The following is a 14,571-nucleotide window of genomic DNA, read 5'->3' on the forward strand; positions in this document are numbered from 1 at the left end:
TTCATCCACACGGCTCAGAATAAAAGGGAGAAAAAGTAGAGAGAATTAGTAGAAGTATGAAGAAAGAAAGAAAGAAAAGAAAGAAAGAAAGAAAGAAAGAAGGCAAGGAAGGAAGGAAGGAAGGAAGGAGAAAAGGAAAGAAGGCAAGATGGAAAGAAAGGGAGGGAGGGAGGAAGGAAAGAAGGAGGGAAGGAAGGAAAATAGACAGAAAGAAAGAAGATACAGTAAAATAAAATAAAGTATAATAAAGTTATTGAATTAAAAAATAATTATTTAGGGAAAAAAGGGACGGATAGAACCTTAGGACAAATGTTGGAAGCAAAGCTATACAGACAAAATCTTACACAGAAGCATACACATACACATTCACAAAAAGAGGAAAAGGGGAAAAAATCATAGATCTTGCTCTCGAAGTCCACCTCCTCAATTTGGGATGATTCCTTGTCTATTCATGTATTCCACAGATGCAGGGTACATCAAGTTGATTGTGGAGCTTTAATCCGCTGTTTCTCGGGCTGCTGGGAGAGATTTCCCTTTCTCTTCTTTGTTCTCACAGCTCACAGGGGCTCAGCTTTGGATTTGGCTCTGCCTCTGCGTGTAGGTCGCTGGAGGGCGTCTGCTTTTTGCTCAGACAGGACGGGGTTAAAGGAGCCGCTGATTCGGGGGCTCTGGCGCACTCAGGCCTGGGGGAGGGAGGGACACGGCGTGCTGGGCGGGCCTGCGATGGCAGAGGCCGGCGTGACTTTGCACCAGCCTGAGGCCCGCCGTGCATTCTCCCGGGAAAGTTGTCCCTGGATCCCGGGAACCTGGCAGTGGCGGGCTAAACAGGCTCCCTGGAAGGGAGGTGTGGAGAGTGACCTGTGCTCGCACACAGGCCCCTTGGTGGCGGCAGCAGCAGCCTTAGCGTCTCCTGCCCGTCTCTGGGGTCCGCGCTTTTAGCCGCGGCTCACGCCCGTCTCTGGGGTTCGCGCTTTTAGCCGCGGCTCGCGCCCGTCTCTGGAGCTCCTTTAAGCAGCACTCTTAAACCCCTCTCCTCGCGCACCGGGAAACAAAGAGGGAAGAAAAAGTCTCTTGCCTCTTTGGCCGGTGCAGACTTTTCCCCGGACTCCCTCCCGGCTAGCCGTGGCGCACTAACCCCTTCAGGCTGTGTTCAAGCCGCCAACCCCAGTCCTCTCCCTGCGCTCCGACCAAAACCCGAGCCTCAGCTCGCAGCCCCGCCCGCCTCGGCGGGTGAGCACACGAGCCTCTCGGGCTGGTGAGTGCCGGTCGGCACCGATCCTCTGTGCGGGAATCTCTCCGCTTTGCCCTCCGCACCCCTGTTGCTGTGCTCTCCTCCGCGGCTCCGAAGCTCCCCGCTCCGCCTCCCGCAATCTCTGCCCGCGAAGGGGCTTCCTAGTGTGTGGAGACCTTTCCTCCTTCACAGCTCCCTCCCACTGGTGCAGGTGCCGTCCCTATTCTTTTGTCTCTGTTTTTAATTAATTTTTTCTTTTGCCCTACCCAGGTACGTGGGGAGTTTCTTGCCTTTTGGGAGGTCTGAGGTCTTCTGCCAGCATTCAGTAGGTGTTCTGTAGGAGTTGTTCCATGTGTAGATGTATTTCTGGTGTATCTGTGGGGAGGAAGGTGATCTCCGCATCTTATTCTTCCGCCATCTTCCCAGCACCCCCACTACCTGAGTTTTGAATGATCCTTACAGCCTAATTCCTTGATGATCCCATGGATGTTCATAATTTAAAATAGGTCAGTAGACAATCCAAACGATTCCTGCATTTCTCTTTTCTTGTTTTTAACCTTTGGAGCTTTCTGGATACATCTAAATGATAGTAAATCTTTGGGAAAATGGTTTTGATGGACTAAAATTTGTTTTGCCTTGTGTTTTTTTTGCTACATTTCAAGTTAAAGAACATGGTAGTTCAATCTGTCTAAAGCAAAAAAAAAACTTGACACATACACAGCTGTTATCTCCTTACATCCCATGTCAGATATCATCAATCCATCTCAGCACTCATTCTCTCTGAATTCAGATGAAGCCTTAGAGTCCTTCTCAACCCAGCCTTTTGGGCAACCACTAATGGATCATCAGAAGTTGCCACCCCTGCTTCTAGTGTTATAGTGGTGTGTGTGTGTGTGTGTGTGTGTGTGTGTGTGTGTGTGTGTGTGTGTGTGTGTAGCTGAATGGTTGAAGCAAAGAAAGGAACCTATATATGCCCACAACCTTTTTCGCTTAACTAGGACTGAATATTACAACTAACTGCTATATCTACTCCATCACAGAGATGGAGATGTTTTTAAGACTAAACTAACTATATGAGTATGGTTTGAATTTCAGTATATGATTTCCAGAAGGGAATAGAACAGAATGGGTATTGTCTATGACTGAAGCAAAAAAAAATGTTATGAAATGGGTCTTTGAATGAATTGTTCACTTCTCCATCCCTCTTGATCAACACAAGGGTCCATATATTAATATGCTTGATATATTAGCACATGCCAGTTCTTATTCAAAATCTGTCACTTTTAAAACACCTATATATACTTCTTAAACTATCCTAAATAGAAATATATTAAATGTATTTTCTTAAATATTTTCTAATTCATTATGAACTGAGTTCTCAGTTGATACCAGAAAATTTCAATTCTTACTTCAGTATTTGTAACTGAAGATGCTAGATGAAAGATGATGTTTGAGAATGTATAATAATTTTATTCCTGTTAATTATGCTATAGTATCTTGATTATTTTTTATTTTTAACTTTTTATTAGAATTTTCAAACACAAAGTAGAATAATGCAGTACACATCAATGTGCCCATTATAGAACTTCATCAATTGTCATCATTTTGCTAATCTTGAAGAAACAAGTGTTAATTATAATCAGAGATAAAACAGGACTCAAACTTCATGGAAAATAATAAAGTATACTTTTTTACCCACAGTCAAATGGTGATGGTGGGCAGAATCATTGCATGGTGCAACATGGTAAAGTAAATAGAGGGTTAAGGTCCTTAATGGAAGGATGCATCTTGCATGAAAGGAGGTGAGACATATTTTATAGGCCCCTCTTCATGCTGCAGGAAGAATCAGGACCACAGCTACATTTGCCTATTTTTTTTCTTGGATTATGAAGTTAAAGAGAATAGCAGAATCATTTTGGTGTAACAGCAAATCAGTGGATTATGTTACTTATAGACAGTCTTTTCTAAAATATTCCTTTGACACTGAGAAGCTGAAGAAGGCTAATGAATCACCTATTTTAAATTGTAGTTTTTGCTTTTCATGTATGTTTAAACTTAAAACCTGTCTTTTAATAAGCCTGTATTGAAATATACATTTGTGTGATAATCCTAACAAGTATTTAACGTAAATATTCAATAGTTTCTATAAAGGACTCTGTTTTCTTTCCTGCTACAGTCCCTTCTTATCCAAATTGCTAATATGTTGTGTTACTTAGGCCTGCCAGAACTGGGTAAAAGGAAGAGGGCAGGAAGAATTCTGTCTTTGCTGTCATCTGGCTTTTGTACCCCTTTAAAACAAGGTCTCTTTTAATCAAACTAAAATTTTCCTTTAGGTTTTTTCCACTTAAGCGGAATATATTTCAGACATTTTTTTTAACATCTTAATTGGAGTATAATTACTTTACAATGTTGTGTTAGTTTCTGTTGTATAACAAAGCAAATCAGCTATATGGATACCTATATCCCCATATCCCCTCCCCCTTGAGCTTCCCACCCACACTCCCTATCCCACCCCTCTACGTGGACACAAAGCACCGAGCTGATCTCCCTGTGTGATGAAGCTGCTTCCCATTAGCTATATATTTTACATTTGGTAGTGTATATATGTCCATGCCACTCTCACTTCGTCCCAGCTTACACTTCCCCCTCCCCATGTCCTCAAGTCCATTCTCTATGTCTAGGTCTTTATTCCTGTCCTGCCCCTACGTTCTTCAGAACCTTTCTTTTTTTTTAAAAATTCCATATATATGTGTTAGCATACGGTATTTTTCTCTTTCTGACTTACTTCACTCTGTATGACAGACTCTAGGTCTCTCCACCTCATTACAAATAGCTCAATTTCATTTCTTTTTATGGCTGAGTAATATTCCATTGTATATATGTGCCACATCTTCTTTATCCATTCATCTGATGATGGGCACTTAGGTTGTTTCCATCTCCTGGCTATTGTAAATAGAGCTGCAGTGAACATTTTGGTACATGACTCTTTTTGAATTTTGGTTTTCTCAGGGTATATGCCCAGTAGTGGGATTGCTGGGTCATATGGTAGTTCTATTTGTAGTTTTTTAAGGAACCTCCATACTGTTCTCCATAGTGGCTGAACCAATTCACATTCCCACCAGCAGTGCAAGAGTGTTCCCTTTTCTCCACACCCTCTCCAGCATTTATTGTTTCTAGATTTTTTGATGATGGCCATTCTGACTGGTGTGAGATGATATCTCATTGTAGTTTTGATTTGCATTTCTCTAATGATTAATGATGTTGAGCATTCTTTCATGTGTTTCTTGGCAGTCTGTATATCTTCTTTGGAGAAATGTCTATTTAGGTCTCCTGCCCATTTTTGGATAGGGCTGCTTTTTTTCATATTGAGCTTCATGAGCTGCTTGTATATTTTGGAGATTAATCCTTTGTCAGTTGCTTTCTTTGCAAATATTTTCTGCCATTCTGAGGGTTGTCTTTTCATCTTGTTTATGTTTTCTTTGCTGTTCAAAAGCTTTGAAGTTTCATTAGGTCCCATTTGTTTATTTTTGTTTTTATTTTCATGTCTTTAGGAGGTGGGTCAGATAGGATCTTGCTGTCATGTATGTCATAAACTGTTCTGCATATGTTTTCCTCAAAGGGTTTTATAGTGTCTCGCCTTACATTTAGGTCTTTAATCCATTTTAAGTATGTTTTTGTGCATGGTGTTAGGGAGTGTTCTAATTTCATTCTTTGACATGTAACTGTCCAGTTTTCCCAGCACCACTTATTGAAGAGGCTGTCTTTTCTCCATTGTATACTCTTCCCTCCCTTATCAAAGGTAAGGTGACCATATGTGCATGGGTTTATCTCTGGGCTTTCTATCCTGTTCTGTTGATCTAAATTTCTGTTTTTATGCCAGTACCTTACTGTCTTCATTATTGTAGCTTTGTAGTGCAGTCTGAATTCAGGGAGCCTGATTCCTCCAGCTCTGTTTTTACTTCTTATGATTGCTTTGGCTATTCGGGGTCTTTTGTGTGTCCATAGAACTTGTGAAATTTTTTTTTCTAGTTCTGTGAAAAATGCCATTGGTAGTTTGATAGGTATTGCATTGAATCTGTAGATTACTTTGGGTAGTATAGTCATTTTCACAATGTTGATTTTTCCAGTCCAAGAACATGGTATATCTCTCCATCTGTTTGTATCATCTTTAATTTCTTTCATCAGTGTCTTATAATTTTCTGCATACAGGTCTTTTGTCTCCTTAGGTAGGTTTGTTCCTGGGTGTTTTATTCTTTTTGTTCCAATGGTAAATGGGAGTGTTCCCTTAATTTCTCTTTCAGATTTTTTGTTGTTAGTGTATAGGAATGTAAGAGATTTCTTTGCATTAATTTTGTATCCTGCTGCTTTACCAAATTCATTGATTAGCTCTAGTAGTTTTCTGGTGGCATCTCTAGGATTCTCTATGTATAGTATCATGTCATCTGCAAACAGTGACAGCTTTACTTCTTCTTTTCCGATTTGTATTCCTTTTATTTCTTTTTCTCCTCTGATTGCTGTGGCTAAAACTTCCAAACCTATGTTGGATAATAGTAGTGAGAGTGGGCAACCTTGTCTTCTTCCTGATCTTAGAGGAAATGGTTTCATTTTTTCACCACTGAGAACATTTGTCATATATGGCCTTTATTATGTTGAGGTAGGTTCCCTCTATGCCTACGTCCTACAGAGTTTTTATCATAAATCGCTGTTGAATTTTGTCAAAAGAGTTTTCTGCATCTACTGAGATTATCATATGGTTTTTATCCTTCAGTTTGTTAATGAGATTGATTTGTGTATATTGAAGAATCCTTGCATTTCTGGGATAAACCACACTAGATCATGGTGTATGATCCTTTTAATGTGCTGTTTGATTCTGTTTGCTAATACTTTGTTGAGGACTTTTGCACCTGTGTTCATCAGTGATATTGGCCTGTAGTTTTTTTCTTTATGACATCTTTGCCTGGTTTTGGTATCAGGGTGATGGTGGCCTCATAGAATGAGTTTGGGAGTGTTCCTCCCTCTGCTATATTTTGGAAGAGTTTGAGAAGGATAGGTGTTAGCTCTTCTCTAAATGTTTGATAGAACTTGCCTGTGAAGCCATCTGGTCCTGGGCTTTTGTTTGTTCAAAGGTTTTTAATCACAGTTTAATTTCATGCTTGTGATTGGTCATTTATATTTTCTCTTTCTTCCTGGTTCAGTCTCATAGGGTTGTGTTTTTCTGAGAATTTGTCCATTTCTTCCAGCTTGGCCATTTTATTGGCATAGAGTTGCTTGTAGTAGTCTCCATGATCCTTTGTATTTCTGCAGTGTCAGTTGTTACGTCTCCTTTTTCATTTCTGATTCTATTGATTTGAGTCTTCTCCCTTTTTTTCTTGATGAGTCTGGCTAATGGTTTATCTATTTTGTTTATCTTCTCAAAGAACCAGCTTTTAGTTTTATTGATCTTTTCTATTGTTTCCTTCATTTCTCTTTCATTTATTTCTGATCTCATCTTTATGATTTCTTTTCATTCTACTAACTTTGGGGTTTTTTGTTCTTCTTTCTCTAATTGCCTTAGGTGTAAGGTTAAGTTGTTTATTTGAGATTTTTTAAATTTCTTGAGGTAGGATTGTATTGCTATAAATTTCCCTCTTACAACTGCATCCCTCTTTTTCTGCATCCCATAGGTTTTAGGTCATTGTGTTTTCATTGTCATTTGTTTCTAGGTATTTTTTGATTTCCTATTTGATGTCTTCAGTTATCTCTTGGTTATTATATAGTATATTGTTTAGCCTCCATGTATTTTTTTTTTTTTTTTTTTTACAGATTTTTTTCCTGTAATTGATATCTAGTCTCATAGCATCGTGGTCGGCAAAGATACTTGACACGATTTCAATTTTCTTAAATTTACCAAGGCTTGATTTGTGTCCCATGATATGATCTATCCTGGAGAATGTTCAGTGAGCACTTGAGAAGAAAGTATATTCTGTTGTTTTTGGATGGAATGTCCTCTAAATATCAATTAAGTCCATCTTGTCTAATGTATCATTTAAAGCTTGTCCTTCCTTATTTATTTTCATTTTGGATTATTTGTCCATTGGTGAAAATGGGGTATTAAAGTCCCCTACTATTATTGTGTTACTGATGATTTCCCCTTTTGTGGCTGTTAGCATTTGCCTTATGTATTGAGGTGCTCCTATGTTGGGTGCCTAAATATTTACAGTTCGTATATCTTCTTCTTTGATTGATCCCTTGATCATTATATAGGGCCCTTCTTTGTCTCTTGTAATAGTCTTTATTTTAATGTCTATTTTGTCTGATATGAGAATTGCTACTCCAGCTTTCTTTTGATTTCCATTTGCATGGAATATCTTTTTCCATCCCCTCACTTTCAGTCTGTATGTGTCCCTAGGTCTGAAGTGGGTCTCTTGTAGACAGCATTTATATGGGTCTTGTTTTTGTATCCATTCAGCCAGTCTATGTCTTTTGGTTGCAGCATTTAATCCATTTACGTTAACGTAATTATTGATATGTATGTTCCTTTTACCATTTTCTTAATTGTTTTGGGTTTGTTTTTGTAGATCTTTTCCTTTTCTTTTGTTTCCTGCCTAGAGAAGCTCCTTTAGTGTTTGTTGTAAAGCTAGTTTGGTGGTGCTGAATTCTCTTAACTTTTGCTTGTCTGTAAATGTTTTAAATTCTCCATCGAATCTGAATGAGACCCTTGCTGGGTAGAGTAATCTTGGTTGTAGGTTTTTTCCTTTTTTCACTTTAAATATGTCCTGCCACTCCCTTCTTGCCTGCACAGTTTCTGCTTAAAGTTCAGTTGTTAACCTTATGGGGATTTCCTTGTATGTTATTTGTTGTTTTTCCCTTGCTCTTTTAATGTATTTTTTTTTGTATGTAATTTTTGATAGTTTGATTAATATGTGTCTTGACATTTTTCTCCTTGTATTTATCCTCTTTGGGACTCTTTGCACTTCCTGCACTTGATTATTTCCTTTGCCATATTAAGGTAGATTTCAACTATAATCCCTTCAAATATTTTCTCAGACCCTTTCTTTTTCTGTTTCTGTTTTTCTTATGGGAGCCCTATAATTCAAATGTTGGTGTGTTTAATGCTGTCCGAGAGGTACTCTGAGACTGTCCTCAATTCTTTTCATTCCTGTTCTTTACTCTGCTCTGTTGTACTTATTTCCACTATTTTATCTTGTGTGTGACTTATCTATTCTTCTGCCTCAGTTTTCTGCTATTGCTTCCTTCTAAATAGTTTTTAATTTCATTTGTTGTGTTGTTCATCGTTTGTTTGCTCTTTAGTTCTTCTAGGTCCTTGTTAAACGTTTCTTGTATTTTCTCCATTCTATTTCCAAGATTTTGGATCATCTTTACTATCATTACTCTGAGTTCTTTTTCAGGTAGGCTGCCTATTTCCTCTTCATTTGTTAGGTCCTTGGTGGGTTTTTTCCTTGCTCCTTCATCTGCTTCATATTTCTGTCTTCTCATTTTGTTTAACTTACTCTGTTTGGGGTCTCCTTTTTGCAGGCTGCAGATTTGTAGTTCCCACTGTTTTTGGTGTCTGCCCCCAGTCGGTGAGGTTGTTTCAGTGGCCCGTGTAGGCTTCCTGGTGGAGGGGACTGGTGCCTGTGTTCTGGTGGGTGGGGCTGGATCTTGTCTTTCTGGTGGGCAGGACCACATCTGGTGGTGTGTTTTGGGGTGTCTGTGACTTTATTATGACTTTAGGCAGCCTCTCTGCTAATGGGTGGGGTTGTGTTCCTGTCTTGCTAGTTGTTTGGCATGGGGTTTCTGGCACTGGAGCTTGCTGGCCGTTGGGTGGAGCTGGTTCTTAGTGTTGAAACAGAGATCTCTGGGAGAACTCTCACTGACATTTTACATGGGGCTGGGAGGTCTCAGGTGGGCCAGTATCCTGAACTCAGCTCTCCCACCTCAGAGGCTCAGGCCTGACACCAGGCTGGAGCACCAAGACCCTGTCAGTCACACAGCTCAGAAGAAAAGGGAGAAAAAAATATTAAAAAAAATTTTTTTTAATTATTAAAATTAAAAAAATAATGATAATTTAAAAAGTAGAGAGCAACCAGACCAATAAACAAATCCACCAATGATAACAAGTGCTAAAAACTAAACTAACATAAACATAAAAATCAGAAAAATCAGTCACAGACACATACCCCAAGTCCACAGTTGCTTCCAATGTCCATCGCCTAAATTTTGGGATGATTCGTTGTCTATTCAGGGATTCCACAGATGCAGGGTACATCGAGTTGATTGTGGGGATTTAATCCACTGCTCCTGAGGCTGCTGGGAGAGATTTCCCTTTCTCTTCTTTGTTCACAAAACTCGCGGGGTTCAGCTTTGGTTTTTGCCCCGCCTCTGCATGTAGGTCACCCTCAGGCATCTATTCCCACCCAGACAGGAGGGGGTTAAAGCAGTGGCTGAGTAAGGTGCTCTTGCTCACTCAGGCTGAGGGGAGGGAGGGGTACGGTAGTCATAATTGGAATGCAGGTGAGCCTACGGTGGCAGAGGCCAGAAAAATGTTGCAACAGCCTGAGGCACACTGTGTGTCCTCCAGGGGAAGTTATCCTTGGATCAGGGGACACTGGCAGTGGCGGGCTGCACAGTCTCCCAGGGGGCGTGCGGTGTGGATAGTGACCTGTGCTCGCACACAGGATTCCTGGTGGCAGCAGCATCGTTAGCGTTTCATGCCTGTCTCTGTGGTCTGAGCTGATAGCCGTGGCTCGCGCCCATCTCTGGAGTTAGTTTAGGTGGTGCTCTGCCTTCTTTGGGCACACTGGGAAGGAATACCCTCTCCTCTTGCACCCTGAAACAATGGTCTCTTGCCTCTTAGGCAGTTCCAGACTTTTTCCCGGACTCCCGTCTGGCCAGCCGTGGCGCACTAGTCCCTTCAGGCTGTGTTCACGCTGCCAAGCCCAGTCCTCCCCCTGGGATCTGACCTCCGAAGCCCGAGCCTCAGCTCGCAGCCCCGCCCGCCCTGGCGGGTGAGCACACGAGCCTCTCGCGCTGGTGAGTGCCGGTCGGCGCCGATCCTCTGTGCGGGAATCTCTCCGCTTTGTCCTCCGCACGCCTGTGGCTGCGCTCTCCTCCGCACCCCGAAGCTCCCCCCTCCGCCCCCCGCAGTCTCCGCCCGCGAAGGGGCTTCCTAGTGTGTGGAAACCTTTCCTCCTTCACAGCTCCCTCCCACTGGTGCAGGTCCCGTCCCTATTCTTTCGTCTCTGTTGTTTCTTTTTTCTTCTGCCCTACCTGGGTACGTGGGGAGTTTCTTGCCTTTTGGGAAGTCTGAGGTCTTCTGCCAGCGTTCAGTAGGTGTTCTGTAGGAGTTGTTCCACATGTAGATGTATTTTTGAAGTATTTATGGGGAGGAAGGTGATCTCCATGTCTTACTCCTCAACCATCTTGAAGGTCCCCCTTCTTTGAGCCATTTTAATCCTGTCTCCAGTATCTCTTATTTCTGCCTCTGCAGTTATCAGTGCCAAAGTTCCTCTGGGCAGGTCCATTGTTGACATAGTCATAATCTTCCATCTGTGCATCACTTTGAGGGTGCTGATCATTAAGAAGTCTTTACCTTCTCCCAGACCCATTGGGAATACTGGTCTCCTTCACGGCTACATGAGAGGTGTGGGGCTCTCATGACCCAGGCCACCCCGCTTTCAGATCTCTTCCAGAACAGCCCCTGGGGCAGTTGTGGCTAGTGGAGCACAGATGCAGGCAGTGGATGATCAAAGCCCGCGGCTCCTGCTGGGCACTCTAGGCGGAGACCAGGGCGAGCCCCAAGCCTAGGCAGCCAGGTTAGCAGATGTAGTGCTCAGAAGCTGATGTTCTTGATTGAAGGCTCATGTCCATCCTTTGATTTTTATGATAAATTATTTTTATTCTTTTTAAGTCAGATGGTTTCCCCTACCCTTCTGAGTCTTCTCCCCCGTTAGATACTATCTATATGTTAAAGTGTCAAAGTATACCATGAAAAAGAAGACAAAAGGAACCTGGAGGAAATCACATTTATCGTATTTCTCTTTTATACCAGTCACAATGCTATACATATAACTGTTTCATATGTTGTCTCATCTAACTTTTATTTTGAACATTTGTGGAGTCACATTATTATTCCAGTTTGCAGATAAATAATTGGTGGCTTAGAGAGGTCTTAAATGATGTGCCCAAGGTCCCAAAGCCAGTATTTGAAGGGAGTGGTTTGGAACTGAGACCTCACTTTATCCAAAGACCAAATCAATAAGAACAGTTTCTAGACTACATAATGTGAACTCATCAGGGTCCTTAGGTTGTATGATTTTTAATACCTAGTTTCTGTATTTAAGTACCATTTAGAAATGGGAAGTTTCCTAGGAAATTCTAATGGAAGAATGAATCTCTCCTTTGTAATAGTCTGTTTAGAGCAGGAAGTAACAGAAAACCATGATTAAAAATTGGAATTCAAATGTAGGTCTGGCTTCAGGATTGGTTGATCCAGTGATTCAGTAAGATCCAGCATTCTTTCTATCTGTCTAACCTGTTTTTCTTTTGGTGGCCTTTTATATTCACATCAGCAAGATGGCTTCCGCACCCCCAGATCTATCAATGTCCAATGGCAAGTGGAGGGACCATTTATTTTTGTGACAGTTTTTTTAGGAATGTCGAAATATCCCTAGCAGATAACCACACTTGCCTCATTAGTCAGATTAGGTAACGTTTCTATACCTCTACCAATCATTAAAATGGAAATGAGATTACTATGTTTGGTTTAGAGCAAGCAATCAAGATTTAAACAAATAAATGTTTCAGAGTCAACCACTACGTTTGCAAAGACACAGCCTTCTCCGTACCCCATGTAGATGTTTCAAGGGCCATTTTAATCTCTCTCTGCTGACTCCAGAGCCATTCACTTACTGGGAAAAAAAAAAAAAGTTTTGATCACCAACAAGTCTCTGTATTCATCTTGTGTTGTACAAATTTATGGTTCCAAAAATTGTTATGCTTTGTTCTGTTTATTCTCTTTTACTGATGTAAGGTTTCTCATACTCTAAAACTAGCCATGTGAAATTGCCAATACCTTGCCATATTCAACTTGCAAAAATAACAATTTTAGATGTCATGTGAACACCACCATTTCAATGAGATAAATACATCTAAAATGTTGAGAGTAGTGCTTGGCAAACAACTCTTATGGAGTGAATGGTTTAAGAAACTGACTAAACTTGTTTTGAACAGTTGTTTGAAGCCTTATCAATGTCAAAAAACAGATTCCTTAGGTTTACTATTTAAATTTGTTGGAGGTAGAGAGTAGGAAAGCCATCTGCTGTTTAATTGATTAGGAAAATTACAATTCATTGCAGAGAGGGAGAATCTAAACTCTAGACATTTATTAATTAGCTTGGGTGTTTTGAAAATTGTTGATAATAGTGATACTTAAGGTCAGATGAAGATAGGGTGTTATTAGGGAATGTCAACCAATTGGGAGGCAGATAGTATAGGAAGTAGAAGAGTGAGTCCAGGGAAGGGGATCTTAGGATCCCTGGGATGGGGCAAGGGGTGGGGTGAGGGGGTGATGTTTCCAGTCAGTTATCTGAGATGGAGGGTTATTGAGATCAAAGGGCTAGGAGAAAGTCCAGATATCCAAGGAAAAAGAGCAGAAGAATAAAGTGGGCCAATAAGGCCAATTGGCTACTTTAATGGGGGTAAATTGTAGTAGTCATTCAATGTGGTTACTGCACAGTGTGGATATTCAGGGTCAGTTTGCCCCCCAGGCCAGTAGTTCTAGAGCAACTAGAATCAGCTGGAGGGCGAGTTAAAACTGATTGTTGGGCCCATTGAGTTAGAGTCTGTAGGTCTGTATGGAGCTCAGGAATGGTGGTGGTGGATGTGTGTGTGGGCAGGGTAGGGCTGGTTAAACAAGTTCCCAGGTGATTCCAATGTCTCTGAGAGCCACCAGGCTAGTTTGTAGGATAGCATGATGAAAATTTTTTGGTTCTCTACAAATCAGTTGGGCAAGAGCTGAAGATAGTTGGGACTTTATTGCTATCTATAAGGACATTCTGTAGAACGTTAGAATATTAAGAGCAGTTGCTGGGAAGTGAGGATGTCCAAATAGGATGAAAGAAACCAGAGATGCCTGCATCTGAGCTAATTGGGACAGAATTGTAGTACTCGAAGTTCAGCGTTGGAATCTGGCACCTGAGTCGCAACATTTGATTGCCTGTGTCCAAAGGCAAACAGTAGTAACTGATAACAAAGTAGTAACATCAAGCATTGTAGTCCAATCACATAATAACCTTACACAGTGAACGACAAGGAATGGGCAGTGATTTACAACCCAAGTCTGAAAAAGTACAGGAGACATTATGGCTACTCACTTGACAGCAGTGTATGTCCAAGTGTCAGGCAAGGCAAGGCAAATGGAGCAGGAATGGGCATGTGCCAGTGAGAAATGAGAGCCTAAAGTGTAGTTGCCAGAGGACTGAGTTAATTATCTACTGCTATCCTTTAATAGAGCTAAATCAGTGTACTATGCAAGATTAGTAATCTTGGTTGGCTCCCACTAAGAGAAAACATGCTTTCTCAGAACTTCATTATCCCCAGTGTTTTCATTGCCTCCCAGACTGTATTTCTCTACTTTCTGCTTGGGCTGCCATAACAAAATACCACAGACTGGGTTGCCTAAACAGTAGAAATGTATTTCTGGAGGCTGGCTGTTCAACATCAAAGTGTTGGGAAAGTAGGTTTTATTCTGAGGCCTCTTCTCTTATATTGTGGGCAGCTGCCATCTTGGTGTGTGCTCACATGACCTCTTCATTGGTGCAAGTGGGGTAAGAGAGAGATACAGAGTGTTTGTTCTCTGGTGCCTCTCCTTATAAGGACACTAATACTATTGAATCAGGTCCCCACCTTTATGACTTCATTTAACCTTAACTACTTCCTTAGAGGCCCCATCTCCACATACAACCACACTGGGGGTTAAGGATTCAGTATAGGAATTCTGGGAGAATACAGACATCAATCCAATACACAGACCATAGATGGACATAAAAGTCTTATTACACAAAGATTAGGAATGAGGCTAAAAATGATATAAACTGTACCATAAATCCTGACTTTTAGCAATGAAATATACTGATTTTGACTTAGTGGTTAGGAAGATGACTCTCTTTCTTTCCCTTAAATCAGCCAAACTCATTTCAAAATTCTATTAAAGAACAGGTAAAAATTTAGTAATAATATTTGAACTCTATAGGTTGATATAGATGCAATGGATATTTAAAACCATGTTGATGGTATATCTTATTATAGTTTCTAAGTTTCAATGACTCCCATATGTAATCAGTGTAAACAAACAAAATGTT

The sequence above is a fragment of the Lipotes vexillifer genome, unplaced genomic scaffold (genome assembly GCF_000442215.2).
Source record: "Lipotes vexillifer unplaced genomic scaffold, Lipotes_vexillifer_v1.1 scaffold1733, whole genome shotgun sequence".
NCBI lineage: Eukaryota > Metazoa > Chordata > Mammalia > Artiodactyla > Lipotidae > Lipotes > Lipotes vexillifer.